Source organism: Schistocerca gregaria, chromosome 10 (assembly GCF_023897955.1).
Source record: "Schistocerca gregaria isolate iqSchGreg1 chromosome 10, iqSchGreg1.2, whole genome shotgun sequence".
Taxonomy (NCBI): Eukaryota; Metazoa; Arthropoda; class Insecta; order Orthoptera; family Acrididae; genus Schistocerca; species Schistocerca gregaria.
Window position 1 is genome coordinate 160,426,557 of NC_064929.1, and position 16,944 is coordinate 160,443,500.

Here is a 16,944-nt window from a genome sequence, read left to right on the forward strand (position 1 = left end):
TTATTTTGTTCCCAATGGCAGAACTGTACTCGACGTTCAAAGACGTCCCCATGCAAATCCTTGTGCATAGAAATATGGTAAGCGTGCAATCAATGTTGATGTAGCATTCTCATCACGGAAGTTTTTGAGATTCCCGGTTCTCGCGAAGTTCGTCTGCTACTGACTTGCGGATTAGTCGTGACAGCAGCTAAGACACCTACTTGGATATCGTCTTTTTTTGCAGGTCATGGTTGACGTTTCACACGTGGCTGACAACATCCTGTTTCCTTAAACAACGTAACTGTCCGGCGAACGATTCGGAAACTTGGATGATGTCCAGGATACCGAGCAGCATACATAGCACACGACCGTTGGGCATTTTGATCACAATAGCCAAACATCAACACGATACCGACCTTTTCTGCAATTGGCAAACGGTCCATTTTAACACGGGTAATTTATCACGAAGCAAATACCGTCCGCACTGGCTGAAAGTTACGTGATACCACGTAATACCTTCTATTACAGCGCGAAAAATGTGGTACAAGTAAATCATTTTTCTTTACGAGTTGTTGTTGTGGTCTTCAGTCCTCAGACTGGTTTGATGCAGATCTCCATGCTACTCGATCCTGTGCAAGCTTCATCTTCCAATATTTACTGCAACCTACATCCTTCTGAACCTGCTTACTGTATTCATCTCTTGGTCTCCCTCTACGATTTACCCTACACGCTGCCGTACAATGCTAAATTTGTGATCCCCTGATGCCTCAGAACATGCCCTACCAACCGGTCCCTTCTTCTTGTCAAGTTGTGCCACAAACTCCTCCCCAATTCTATTCAATACCTCCTCATTAGTTATGTGATCTACCCATCTAATCTTCAGCATTCTACTGTAGCACCACATTTCAAAAGCTGCTATTCTCCTCTTGTCCAAACTATTTATCGTCCATGTTTCACTTCGCTACATGGCTACACTCCATACAAATACTTTCAGAAATGACTTCCTAACACTTAAATCAATACTCGATTTTAACAAATTTCTTTTATTCAGAAACGCTTTCCTTGCCATTGCCAGTCTGCATTTTATATCCTGTCTACTTCGACCATCATCAGTATTTTGCTCCCCGAGTAGCAAAACGCCTTTACTACTTTAAGTGTCTCATTTCCTAATCTAATTCCCTCAGCATCACCCATCTTAATTCAAGTACATCCCATTATCCTCGTTTTGCTTTTGGTGTTTTTCATCTTATATCCTCCTTTCTAGACACTGTCCATTCTGTTCAACTGTTCTTCCAAGTCCTTTGCTGTCTCTGATTACAATGTCATCGGCGAACCTCAAAGTTTTAATTTCTTCTCCATGGATTTTAATACCTACTCCGAATTTTTCTTTCGTTTCTTTTACTGCTTGCTCAATATACAGATTGAATAACATCGGGGAGAGGCTACAACCTTGTCTCTCTCTTTCCAACCACTGCTCCTCTTTCACGTCCCTAGACTATTATAACTGCCATCTGGTTTCAGTACAAATTGTAAATAGCCTTTCGCTCCCTGTATTTTACCCCTGCCATCTTCAGAATTTGAGACAGAGTATTCTAGTCAAAATTGTCAAAAGCTTTCTCTAAGTCTACAAATACTCGAAACGTAGGTTTGCCTTTTTTAAATCTTTCTTGTGAGATACGTCGTAGGGTCAGCATTACCTCACGTGTTCCAACGTTTCTACGGAATCCAAACTGATCGTCCCGGAGGTCGGCTTCTACCAGTTTTTCCATTCGTCTGTAAAGAATTCGCGATAGTATTTTGCAGCTGTGCCTTATTAAACTGATAGATGTGAAAATTTCTAACCAATCTATCTATCTGTCAACACCTGCCTTCTTTGGGATTGGAATTATCTTCTTCTTGAAGTCTGAGGGAATTTCGCCTGTCTCATACATCTTGCTCACCAGATGGTAGAGTTTTGTCAGGACTGGCTCTCCCAAGGCTGTCAGTAGTTCTAATGGAATGTTGTCTAATCCCAGAGCCTTGTTTAGACTTCCGTCTTTCAGTGCTCTGTCAAACTCTTCACATAGTCTCATGTCTCCCATTTCATCTTCACTACCTCCTCTTCCACTTCAATAATATTGTCCTCAAGAATAACGCCCCTGTATAGACCCTCTATATACTCCTTCCATCTTTCTGCTTTCCTCTTCTTTGCTTAGAACTGGGTTTCAATCTGAGCTCTTGATGTTCATACAAGTGGCTCTCTTTTCTGCAAAGGTTTCTTTAATTTTCTTGTGGGCTGTATCTATCATACCCCTAGTGAGATAAACCTCCACATCCTTACATTTGTCCTCTAGCCATCCCTGCTTAGCCATTTTGCACTTCCTGTCGATCTCATTTTTGAGACGTTTGTATTCTTTTTTCCCTGCTTCATTTACTCCATTTTTATATTTTCTCTTTCCATCAATTAAATTCAGTATCTCTCCTGTTACACAAGGATTTCTACTAGCCATCGTCTTTTTACCTACTTGATCCTCTGATGCATTCACTCTTTCATTCCTCAAAGCTACCCATTCTTCTTCTACTGTATTTCTTTCCCCAATTCCTGTCAATTGTTCCCTTATGCTCTCTCTGAAACTCCGTGCAACCTCTGATTTAGTCAGTCTATCCAGGTCCCATCTCCAAAAATTCCAATCTTTTTGCAGTTTCTTCGGTTTTATTCTGCAGTTCATAACCAATAGATTGTGATCAGAGTCCACATCTGCCGTGGAAATGTCTTACAATTTAAAACCTGGTTCCTAAATCTGTCTTACCATTATGTAATCTATCTGAAACCTTCTAGTATCTCCAGGGGTCTTCCATGTATACAACCTTCTTTCATGAGTCTTGAACCAAGTGTTAGCTATGAGTAAGTTACGCTCTGTGCAACATGCTGACAGACGGCTTCCTCTTTCATTTCTTAGCCCCCAATCCATATTCACCTACTATGTTTCCTTCTCTCCCCTTTCCTACCGTCGAATTCGTCACCCATGACTATTAAATTTTCGTCTCTCTTCACTACCTGAATAATTTCTTTTATTTCATCATACATTTCATCAATTTCTTCATGTGCAGAGCTAGTTGGCATATAAACTTGTACTACTGAATAGGCGTGGGCTTCGTGTCTATCTTGGCTACAATAATGCGTTCACTCTGCTGTTTGTAGTAGCTTACCAGCACTCCTATTTTTTAATTCATTATTAAACCTACTCCTGCATTACCCCTATTTGATTTTGTGTTTATAACCCTGTAGTCACCTGACCAGAAGTCTTGTTCCTCCTGCCACCGAACTTCACTAATTCCCACTATATCTAACTTTAACCTATCCATTTCCCTTTTTAAATTTTCTAACCTACCTTCACGATTAAGGGATCTGACATTCCACGCTCCGATCCGTAGAAAACCAGTTTTCTTTCTCCTGATAACGACGTCCTCTTAAGTACTCCCCGCCCGGAGATCCGAATGGGGGACTATTTTACCTCCGGAATATTTTACCCAAGAGGACACCATCATCATTTATCCATACGGTAAAGCTGCATGCCCTCGGGAAAAATTATGGCCGTAATTTCCCCTTGCTTTCAGCCGATTGCAGTACCACTACAGCGAGGCCGATTTGGTCTGTGTTACAGGGCCTCATCAGTCAATCATCCAGACTGTTGCCCTGCAACTACGGAAAAGACTGCTGCCCCTCTTCAGGAACCACACGTTTGTCTGGCCTCTCAACAGATACCCCTTCGTTGTGGTTGCACCTACGGTACGGCTATGTGTATCATTAAGGCACGCAATCCTCCCCACCAACGGCAAGGTACACAGTTTTTGGGATAGGGGGGGGGGGGGGGGGGAGGATATCTTTACGTACTACACGAATATGCAAGAAAAATGGGGGTGCCTGTTTAAAAGAAAAAAGCAGTTGAGATCGGTTTGACCCTTGGCAGCGCCATCTAGCACGCCAACCATAGCGCAATCTTGTGTCCCCCTTCAAGCTAGACGAGTTTCGTTCTTTGTAGTTTTTTCGTTTGACGCTTCGTGAGATATTTGGCCCGTTCACAAGGAGTGGACCAATCCGTGTATATATAAAGGGTGAGTCACCTAACGTTACCGCTGGATATATTTCGTAAACCACATCAAATATTGATGAATCGATTCCACAGACCGAACGTGAGGAGAGGGGCTAATGTAATTGGTTAATACAAACCATAAAAAATGCACGGAAGTATGTTTTTTAACACAAACCTAAGTTTTTTTAAATGGAACCCCGTTAGTTTTGTTAGCACATCTGAACATATAAACAAATACGTAATCAGTGCCGTTTGTTGCATTGTAAAATGTTAATTAATCCGGAGATACTGTAACCTAAAGTTGACGCTTGAGTTCCAATCCTCCGTTGTTCGATCGTGTGTATCGGAGAGAACCGAATTACCTACGGATCCAAAGGGAACGGTGATGGACCTTAGGTACAGAAGAGACTGGAACAGCACATTACGTCCACATGCTAACACTTTTTTTTTCGGTCTTTTTCACTGACGCACATGTACATTACCATGAGGGGTGAGGTAGACGTTTGAAGGGCGTTTCATAGGACGTGGAGGACGCATAAATTGGCCAGCCCGTTCTCCTGATCTTACACCTCTGGACGTCTTTCTGTGGGGCACGTTAAAGGAGAATGTGTACGTGATGTGCCTACAACCACAGAGGATATGAAACAACGTACAGTGGCAGCCTGCGGCGACATTACACCAGATGTACTAAGGCGTGTACGGCATTCATTAGCCAGAGATTGCAGTTGTGTGCAGCAAATGATGGCCACCACATTGAACATCTATTGGCATGACATGTCGGGACATACTCTATTCCACTCCGTAATTGAAAATGGAAACCATCTGTGTACGTGTACCTCGCCCCTCATGGTAAGATACATGTGCGTCAGTGAAAAAGACACTCTATTCCACTCCGTAATTGAAAACGGAAACCACGTGTGTACGTGTACCTCGCCCCTCATGGTAATGTACATGTGAGTCAGTGAAAAAGACCAATAAAAAGGTGTTAGCATGTGGACGTAATGTGCTGTTCCAGTCTCTTCTGTACGTAAGGTCCATCACCGTTCCCTCTGGATCCCTACGTAATTCGGTTCTCTCCGATACACACGAACAGCGGAGGAGTGGTACTCAAGCGTCAACTTTAGGTTAGGTTGGACTAAAATACATGGTCCGTTCCTTTTGCTGCCATCCTTGCTGCCCAAACTTCCCTCATTCGCTCGCTTTGTTTCTGTTTCCGGTCCTCTGTCCATGCTTCTTATCGGCTTTGTGTCTTTGACTTCATCTTGATTGCCTTTTTAGTTGCCCCTATTTCTAACATCTCACGCCTGTGATCTTGCTGCGTTCTTCAGACCATTTTACGCCTGTTCGTTTGTCACAGTGTCTCGTGTAGCTTACTTTCTTAACGATGTTTCTGAATTTTATTCTGTCGTTTATTGTCTGCTGTTATGTTGAGTTCGTTCAGGTCATTGTTTACCTCTGCCACCCATTTGTTGTTTCTAGTGGTTACCCAGTCAAAGTTCTGTTTGTTCAATTGTAAGTAGGCTGTTTACGTTTTTTATTGGTAACGCCACATAGCGCTCTGTATAAAAATCACTCGCTGTGCTGTGTGCAGTCTGTGGCTGATTGGCATTGTTGTATCTAACTTTTGCTGTGTTTCTGATTTTGTCTCATTTCTTGCATTAATTGCAATAATAATGTATTAGTGTCTGGAATCTGTTACTCTATGCTTTTTGGCAGTGCATTTTCACCGTCAACATTCACATTTTGACACGCAGAAAATGTGTCTTGACTGATTTGAGAAAACGCTGAGGACGTAAAACCTGAATCTGCAGTATTTTCAAGATTGTGTCCTGTCATTTCGGATTCCTGAGGCGAGTGGCTCTGAGCACTATGGGACTTAACATCTATGGTCATCAGTCCCCTAGAACTTAGAACTACGTAAACCTAACTAACCTAAGGACACCACACAACACCCAGCCATCACGAGAAAGACAAAATCCCTGCGCCCGCCGGGAATCAAACCCGGGAACCCGGGCGTGAGAAGCGAGAACGCTACCGCTCGACCACGAGATGCGGGCGTTCACTAATTGTTTCACTGTCTACACCATTATTTGCTGCTTGCTCCGTTTCCCTATGCACAATTACGAAATTACTTCTTTGAACATTAGTTAATTCATTACACAGTGGTGCTGATAAGCTACGATCGTCGTCAGTCATTTCTCAGTTTACTTTGGAGCCTAGTACTACGTTTTTCACACGCCACTATTGTCACAATATATCACACGATAGCACAGAAAAGCACAATTTGATGAGCAAAAATAAGAAAACACATTAACATAGCACTGAAAAATAATATCTAGTTAATCGCAAGCGCAGCTGCGAAATACTTGGTGCAAATCTACATACATGCCACAACTGTTTTACTGTACAACAATGAAAGACTACAACTACAAAGGAGATTATGTCTACAAATACGCGCTAGCAATAAACAAAAGGTACACTAATTACACAAACTACAAGAAAAAATCAGAAGATTCCAGTGAGGTATCCACGGTTAAGGCTCGACATATGAAACGTCCCCTTAAAAAAAAAAAATTATGAATGACTGTGGTGATAAACCTCTTACATTACTTGATTTTCTAACAGCTGAGCAGAACTGAACGTACTCAGAAATTTCGCCCTTTACCTATTCTGATCAACGCTAAACTGACACACACTATTTTTAGCGCAACGCAATCTGACTTTCAATAATCCCTACAAAAGAACGGCCCTGAATGACAATAACCTATACCTTTCATGAATCACTTACCTCACAAAAATCTTCGTTACTCGAACTACTGGAATATAGCGAACGCCAATACTGCCAGCTAAATAAACGATTCTAACTACTGAAGGCACTAACTACTGATAGGCATAGTTAGCGAATGAAAGATTTTAATAGAGAACAAACACTGTATTTACCTTAATAGTTACAATATATATATATATATATATATATATATATATATATATATATATATATATATATATATATATATATATATATATATATAGCAGTTCATGACATTCATTCTCACAAATTTCAAAACTCCGCCATCTCTCCCCCCACATTCACCACTGCTGGTGGCTCACCTCCAACTGCGCAACGCTACGCGCTGTTAACAGCCAACTGCCCAACACTACAATAGCAAATTCCAACAATGCAAACCGGCCACACATTGCACACAGCACTGCCAGTGATTTTCATACAGAGCGCTACGTGGCGTTACCAATATAAATACCTAAACAGCCTAATTACACAGTCTGTGTGATGGCATTCTGTATAGGTGTCCGTAGAATTGTAGTCTGAGTTTTCTAATCTTTTCTCTGATGATCCCCGTGTGTTTGTATAGTTCCTCTGTAGGTTTCTTGATCCATATTCCATTGTTTTTAGTTACACCAAATATTTTCCTGAGTATTTTCCGTTCTTCTTTTTCTAGTTGTCTGATACGTATATGCCCTTGGATTAGTGTCGCCTCTGCTGCATACAGTGCCTCGGGGAGCACCACCGTGTCGTAGTGGCGTAATTGGCTTTTTGTGAGACAGACTTCTTGTTGCAATGATTCCACACTACTTTGTATGCCATGCCCAGTTCAGTTTTTCTTTCTTTGTTTTGGTCTCTGTTATGTCTGCTCATTTGTAGTGTTTCACCGAGGTATTTGAAGTGGATATATAAAGGGTGATCAAAAAGACAGTATAAATTTGAAAACTGAATAAATCACGGAATAATGTAGATAGAGAGGTACAAATTGACACACATGCTTGGAATGACATGAGGTTTTATTAGAACCGAAAAAAATACAAACGTTAAAAAAACTTCCGACAGATGGTGCTTCATCTGATCGGAATAGCAATAATACAAAGCAAAGATAATGTTCTTTACAAGAAATGCTCAAATGTCCACCATCATTCCTCAGCAGTAGCTGTAGTTGAGGAATAATGTTGTGAACAGCACTGTGAAGCATGTCCGGAGTTACAGTGAGCAATTGGCGTCGGATGTTGTCTTTCAGCATCCCTAGAGATGTCGGTCTATCACGATACACTTGCGACTTCAGGTAACCCCAAAGCCAATAATCTCACGGACTGAGGTCTGGGGACCTGGGAGGCCAAACATGACGAAAGTGGCGGCAGAGCACACGATCATCACCAAGCGAAGCGCACAAGAGATCTTTCACGCGTCTAGCAATACGGGGTGGAGCGCCATCCTGCATAAACATCGTACGTTCCAACAGGTGTTTATCAGCCAGACTGGGGATGATGCGTTTCTGTATCATATCGGCGTACCTCTCACCCGTCACGGTAGCAGTTACAAAACCAGAATCACGCATTTCCTCGAAGAAAAAAGGGCCGATAACGTTAGATGTGGTAAATACAACCCATACTGTGACTTTCTAGTCGTGCAATAGTTTCCACGACAGTTCTAGAATTTTTGGTAGCCCAAATTCTGCAGTTGTGGGCGTTGACAGACCCTCTGAGAGTGAAATGAGCTTCGTCGGTCCACAACACGTTACTCAACCAATCGTCATCTTCCGCCATCTTTTGAAACGCCCACACTACAAATGCCCTCCGCTTCACTAAATCGCCAGGTAACAGTCCATGATACCGATGGATTTTGTACGGATAGGATCGGAGGGTACGCCTCAGTGCCAACCAAACAGTAGTGTATGGAATGCCGGTGCGACGTGCGACTGCACGAGCGCTGACTTCCCCGTGCCTAGACGAACCCGCTACAGTCTCCATTTCATCCTGAACTGTCTCAGCAGCATTACGCCTTTTGCTCGGTCGGCCACTACGAGGTCTATCGCCTGAACAACCGGTGGCTTCCAACTTCCAAATCATTCTCGCCACAGCTGCATTTGTCAACGGACCTTTACCTGTTCGAATCCCCTTCCTATGACGATAGGATCTAACACTGAACTAGAACATTCCCCATTCTGATAATACAGCTTAGACTAAAAGCGCTTTTTCAGGTAACGTCAACATGCTGCGACTGCTTGCGCATCTAATTCTCTCTCTGATTACAGCTCCTTTTATACTCGATTGTCATGCGCAGTCACTGACGTTTTGCTGGCCAGCGCCATCTCTCGGACATTTTGTGAACTTTGTGGGTTTTTTTTCTAATAAAACCCCAAGTCATTTCAAGCATGTGTAGGAATTTCTACCTCTCTATCTACATTATTCCGTAGTTTATTAAGTTTTCAAATTTATATTGACTTTTTGATCACCCGGTGTATATATACACGACGGAGCCGCCATGTCACTGACTGCGCGGCCCCTCCCGCCGGAAAGTAGTGTTTAAGTCTAGGGGCCGATGACCTCCGCAGTTTGGTCCCTTAAGAACGCTCACACATTTGAATATTCGAATTTTTCGTCAGACTTTGACACCAGACACGACACAAATATGTACACACGTGTAGGACCGTTGCTATTTGCATTATACACTCCTGGAAATGGAAAAAAGAACACATTGACACCTGTGTGTCAGACCCACCATACTTGTTCCGGACACTGCGAGAGTGCTGTACAAGCAATGATCACACGCACAGCACAGCGGACACACCTGGAACCGCGGTGTTGGCCGTCGAATGGCGCTAGCTACGGAGCATTTGTGCACCGCCGCCGTCAGTGTCAGCCAGTTTGCCGTGGCATACGGAGCTCCATCGCAGTCTTTAACACTGGTAGCATGCCGCGACAGCGTGGACGTGAACCGTATGTGCAACTGACGGACTTTAAGCGAGGGCGTATAGTGGGCATGCGGGAGGCCGGGTGGACGTACCGCCGAATTGCTCAACACGTGGGGCGTGAGGTCTCCACAGTACATCGATGTTGTCGCCAGTGCTCGGCGGAAGGTGCACGTGCCCGTCGACCTGGGACCGGACCGCAGCGACGCACGGATGCACGCCAAGACCGTAGGATCCTACGCAGTGCCGTAGGGGACCGCACCGCCACTTCCCAGCAAATTAGGGACACTGTTGCTCCTGGGGTATCGGCGAGGACCATTCGCAACCGTCTCCATGAAGCTGGGCTACGGTCCCGCACACCGTTAGGCCGTCTTCCGCTCACGCCCCAACATCGTGCAGCCCGCCTCCAGTGGTGTCGCGACAGGCGTGAATGGAGGGACGAATGGAGACGTGTCGTCTTCAGCGATGAGAGTCGCTTCTGCCTTTGTGTCAATGATGGTCGTATGCGTGTTTGGCGCCGTGCAGGTGAGCGCCACAATCAGGACTGCATACGACCGAGGCACACAGGGCCAACACCCGGCATCATGGTGTGGGGAGCGATCTGCTACACTGGCCGTACACCTCTGGTGATCGTCGAGGGGACACTGAATAGTGTATGGTACATCCAAACCGTCATAGAACCCATCGTTCTACCATTCCTAGACCGGCAAGGGAACATGCTGTTCCAACAGGACAATGCACGTCCGCATGTATTCCGTGCCACCCAACGTGCTCCAGAAGGTGTAAGTCAACTACCCTGGCCAGCAAGATCTCCGGATCTGTCCCCCATTGAGCATGTTTGGGACTGGATGAAGCGTCGTCTCACGCGGTCTGCACGTCCAGCACGAACGCTGGTCCAACTGAGGCGCCAGGTGGAAATGGCATGGCAAGCCGTTCTACAGGACTACATCCAGCATCTCTATGATCGTCTCCATGCGAGAATAGCAGCGTGCATTGCTGCGAAAGGTGGATATACACTGTACTAGTGCCGACATTGGGCATGCTCTGTTGCCTGTGTCTATGTCCCTGTGGTTCTGTCAATGTGATCATGTGATGTATCTGACCCCAGGAATGTGTCAATAAAGTTTCCCCTTCCTGGGACAATGAATTCACGGTGTTCTTATTTCAGTTTCCAGGAGTGTATGTAAATGACTTTGTGAAAAACATCGGAAGTTCACTGAGGCCTTTTGTGGATGATGCTGTGGTATATCGAGAGGTTGCAGCAATGGAAAATTGTACTGAAATGCAGGGGGATCGGCAAAGAAATGACGCATGGTGCAGGGAATGGCAATTCAATCCCAATGCAGACAAGTGTAATCTGCTGCGAATACATAGAAAGAAAGATCCCTTATCATTTAGCTACAATATAGCAGATCAGCAACTGGAAGCAGTTAATTCAGTAAATTATATGGAAGTAGGCATTAGGAGTGATTTAAAATGGAATGATCATATAAAGTTCATCGTCGGTAAAGCAGATGCCAGACTGAGATTCATTGGAAAAGTCCTAAGGAAATACAATCCGAAAACAAAGGAAGTAGGTTTCAGTACACTTCAGAATGAGATTTTCGCTCTGCAGCGGGGTGTGCGTTGAAATGAAACTTCCTGGCAGATTAAAACTGTATGCTGGACCGAGACTCGAACTCGGGACCTTTTGCCTTTGCCGTGAAAGGCAAAGGTACCGAGTTAGTCTCGGTCCGGCACACAGTTTTAATCTGCCAGGAAGTTACAGTACACTTGTTCACCCACTGCTTGAATACTGCTCACCGGTGTGGGATCCGTACCAGATAGGGTTGATAGAAGAGATAGAGAAGATCCAACGGAGGGCAGAGCACTTCGTTGCGGGATCATTTAGTAATCGCTGAAGCGTTAAGGAGATGATACATAAACTCCAGTGAAAGACTTTGCAGGAGAGACGCTCAGTAACTCGGTACGGGCTTCTGTTGAAGTTTCGAGAACATACCTTCACTGAGGAATGAAGCAGTATCTTGCCCACCTCCTACATGTATATCTCGCGAAGAGACCATGAGGATAAAATCAGAGACATCAGAGCCCACACACAGGCATACCGATAATCTTTCTTTCCACGAACGATACGTGACTGGAATAGAAGGTAGAACCGATAGAGGTACCCAAAGTACCCTCCGCCACACATCGCCAGGTGGTTTTCGGAGTATGGATGTAGATGTAGACGTAGACGTGTCACACGGTAACTGTCGAAATGACGACGCCTTCACTCGTCCTACAGCTCAAAAGAGAAAACGGTCAGTCGGTGGAGGCGATCCATCGTTTGCTCCGTGCCAGTGGGACGCTGCGTTTATTGTCGCAGCGCATAGTGGCGGACAAACCGGGAACAGGTGTCTGCCGCTCCTCCCAGGAATAACACAGCGACAGATTTACGGCGCGGAGAAATCCGCACAGCGCCTCTCCAGAGGGCGCGCCCACACCCTGTAAAGAGATTACTCTCAGCTGGGCCGCGCCGGGCCGGGCCGGCCGCGCCGGCGACACCTGCCTGGCGCGGACAGCGCCGCTGCAGGGCCCAGAAGCCAGAGCGGCGCCAAAAAGAAGAGCAGCCCGGGGATCTGGAATGTCGCTGACAAGTTAATCGCCCCGCCCATTAGCTGTGATCCGAAAAATTGTAGCCCCTCTGCTCGCCGGTCGGGGAATTCGCCCTGAACACTTGTAACACACCCGTTCTGTTTTGTACCGCTTTAGTTTGTACGTGTATTAGAACTAAGTTTACGTGTCTGATATTTTTCTCCGCGGAGACCACCGACAAAGATTTTTTTTTCCTCCTATCAAAATTAGCAATGAGGGTAGAAGAGGACTAATGCAGGCGCAGAGCCACAAACCCATTCCTTTACCTCCTACACACTTCTAATACTCCCAAACCACCTCCTCCCATGTACATCCTTCAGTACGGAGATGACACCACTTCGTTCGCCCTCTACTCTATGCTCGAGAAATCCCAACAATCCCTCCATTCCCACCTAAACCAGTCTACTTCCTGGTCGAACCAGTGACTTCTTCAACCCTTCCCAAACCTACTGAAACCCTTCGTTAAATCCGTAGGATAGAACAGGTTGTTGGAACTGTGGAGTGGGGGCTAAAATGAGCGGCTGCTAGTTGCACTCGAACACATATAACTTTATTTCGTTGCCCAAACACTACAGCGCATATTTCCGAGCTTAACTATTGACTGAATGTCACACAATCTCATGGCTTAAGGGCACAATCTCTTTAATTTAAAAAAAAAAAAACGGCTGAACACCCATGATTTGAAAACGCAACTACAATAAATTTTCAAAGGAAGAAGGCCCAAAGCTTTATCCTTAAATTATTTAAAAAAAAGGAGGCTGAAGGACCAAACAATCTAAGTCTTAACAATAAGGAATTTTAATTTTAAGATGGCTGAAGGCCCATGACAGAAAATCACAACTACAATAAATTTTCAAAAGGCAGAAGGCCCAAAGCTTTATCCAAAAGTATTTTAAATGGGGCTGAAGGGCGAAAGAATGCAAGACTTGACAAGTAAGGAACTTTCAATTTTAAAATGGCTGAAGGCCCATTATTTAAAACCCAACTAAAAGCATACAAATTCAAACCATCGGATATGAGACGTAAAATACACAAACACCAATAAGGCGGTACAGCCAGCGGCGTTCAGAAGTTTCCGGGGGTCGGTCTACACTTGAAATATTAACGTTCGCTTAGGGGAGACAAGTAGGTGGCCCAACTATATCAGAACCACTGGCAATCCAACCAAGACACAGTCAACGGATCCACCGACAAGACGACTTGCTTTCCAGTACACAAGGAACTCCAAAGCCAAAACGTAAAAGGCGTAGCAGCCCACAACCAAGTATGCATAAGCTGTCAAAAGTACACATACGTGTGGGACAGCGACAACACAGTGAGGAAAGGACACTGCCTGAATTTTACGTCAGCGGCCAGGGCAGGTAACCGGAACGCTAACGGCCACAAGGCAGAAAATCCCGCTGGTGCACTTGGACTTCAAATAATCAAAATACAGTCAAACTCCACCGGATGGTGGCCAAACTTTCGCCAATTCGAACACTAGCTGTTGCTCACGGGAATACACCCAACAGCCAACCATGAAAACCAATGGCACAATGTGAACAGACTGGCTTCGGTAATTAAATCACTATTCAATTTTGATGTCCTGTGTCGGTGAGCCACAAACCTGGTACCAATCGGAACAGCTCCCACACACCCCGACATTGCGCAGAGACCGCCAGCAGACCTGACCCACTGCGCCGCGTGGAGATTTCCTGGCTGATCCACACCAACTGACTAACTGCCGCACACAGGCTAGCTGGGAACTATAAGCACCCTACCAAAGACAATACAAGATGCGAATATCGATACACACCACTGCTGCCAAACGTAGAAAGAGGATGAACCATGGCAGAACCGCGGTAACAGTCAAGGTTCAAAGCAACTCATAAGCTGGGGCCAGCACGACTCACCTATGCTTAATTATAGGACGCACTACCCGCAACTTCTGTTTCCATAACTTCTACCTCATCATTTGCGACCATTCCATCCAGCTAACTAATACACTAAAATACGTTGCACTAACCTTCGACCGGCAACAAACACTGGAACTGTGTGTCCAAGAGAGTCCAAAATAGACTAAAACTGATAAATCTACTAACCAGCCAAAAATGAAGACTACTACATCCCTCCACTGTCCTGCTTATGTACAAATCTCAGATCAGTCCCATCTTTTACTATGCACATGTTGCATGGATATCCACCCCTACCAAATTGTAAAACTCCATGCAGATCCTCAAACGCCACAAGAATCCATTACCATCTCAAGAAACTCCCACCTCTCCTCATTCATTCTGAATACCTCCAAACAATCTACACGATCCACAAACTTTAATAATCCTATCGTTTACCCTCTCCTTTCCAATCTCCATATGCTACCGCGCCTTTACCAACACATTCCACCACCTCTACACCTACACACTCTCTGTACACTCTCCCAGATCATGAAGTCCACCCTGACAGATACCCACCATACCAGCTATAAGTCCACCCTACCAACTTCACCTCATCACGGCTTCCTCCCCTACACAATTTTCCTTACCACTCTTTGTTCCCACCTACGCCTTTCATTCCCCACTCACCCTTTTACCATCAACTATTAACGTCATCAATTCCTTCACCACACCTTCCAACAGCCACTGCTACCACATCGTTCTTATGCACCTGTCCTCTATCTGTATCCCACCAGACTCCTATGTTCCTCACTGGCCAACATTTCCCCCTTTAACAACAGCCTTCCTAATCCAGGGCAGGTCGTTCTGGTTCTTAGTGAAAGAACGGCGCTTCTTTTGATTAACAGTGTTTCGACGTCAGGATTTAAATGTTTTTAAATGTGCTCTTATTATGTTTCGTTTTTCCTTTTATTGTTACTGTTTTCAACTACCAGTGAAAGACGTCATCTGGAGTATATCTACAAACTTCAATTTTATTTTTCCCCTCAAAAAGTTTTATATTCAATGTTTCTTTTTTATCTAATTAAATTTTTGCTGGCGGTTGGCTGAAGTGTGTGCTGCTTGTATTGCTGATAGCCAAACCCAACCCAATCCCCTCCCAGACCGATAACATCGTTGTTTGGACTCTTCCCCCCAACCAACCAACCTATCCCCTTCCATATGGGGCGTGGGAGAATAAAATGACAATGAAAAACGGAAAAGGCACAGAGGGTATTCCTTGCTGAAAGAAGACTGACAGTACATAACTTAGGTACTAATTTTAGGAAGTAATGTACGTCTGTAGTACTACATTGTGTGAATCATGGACTGTGAAAAAAAAAACCGAAAAGAAGAGATCTAAGAAGCGTGTGAGGTTGGTGTGTAAAAGGATGTTGAAAATTACGTGTAGTGATAAGATAGGAAATGAGGTTATCGGTTAATGGGTGAGGAGAACCGATGTGGTAAATATTGACAAGAGGAAAGGACAGGGTGATACGATATTTGTTAGGGCACTAATGAATTGGTTTATATGGTATTAGAGGAAGCTGTAGAGGGCAAGAACTGTTAGGAGAGAGAGAGAGAGAGAGAGAGAGAGAGAGAGAGAGAGAGAGAGAGAGGGGAATACCTCTAACAACTAAATGAAGTCACTGGGTGCGAGTGCTGACTAGGACAAAGGGGTTGGCACAAGAGGGGAATTTCTGCAGAGTCGCATCAAACCATTCTGATGACCGCTGAAGAGTAAAATAAATATTCTTAGAACTGGAGCGAGTGGCTACCAATAATTAAACACTGTCTCTGAACTGTGATTGCTGTGCAGTTGCAGAGGAGCCAGTTGGCTGAATATGTTGGATATATTTTTCATCGAGCAAAAGCACCATATGGAGTAGGCCTACACAGATTGGATCGGTCATTTCTAAAAGGGAATTTCACCCACGTTTTGGTAAACATTGATAATTATGGTTTCTTGTTGTTCAATGATACTTTGAAGTACATGCAAAATACCACCTCAGCTGTTGATCATACATTATAACATAACAGACACAGTTTAGTACAAGCTGCCGTCGTTATAAGGTAAGAGCATCTAGGAAATATTTACATTACAGCATTCACACATGCCTAGCACCTTCCCGGGTACTGTGGTACACATACAGACAGTTACAATAGGAAGGAGTTTTGTAGATGGAAGAGTAATTAGTGGGAATATAAGAAATGTTCAGATGTGTGTGAATTGTTAAAGGACCAAAGTGCTGAGGTCATCGGACCCTAGACTTACTGACTACTTAAACTAAGTTATGCTAATATCAACACACACAAACACACACACACACACGCCCGAGGGAGGGGCCGCGCAATCCGTGACATGGCACCTGTAACCGTGCGGCCACTTCGCGCGGCGTGCAAATATCATTGCAGCATAACGACGAAGAGCCAAGCTGAAGTGAGACAACTAGTTTGCATAGAAGCCACATGTAGCTGAAACAGTTTTCAAGTGTACCAAAGCACTCCCGCAACGGAGATCACGAACGGGATATTCTCTGAGCACTATGATTCAAATGGCTCTGAGCACTATGGGACTTACCTCCTGAGGTTATCAGTCCCCTATAACTTAGAACTACTTAAACCTAACTAACCTAAGGACATCACACA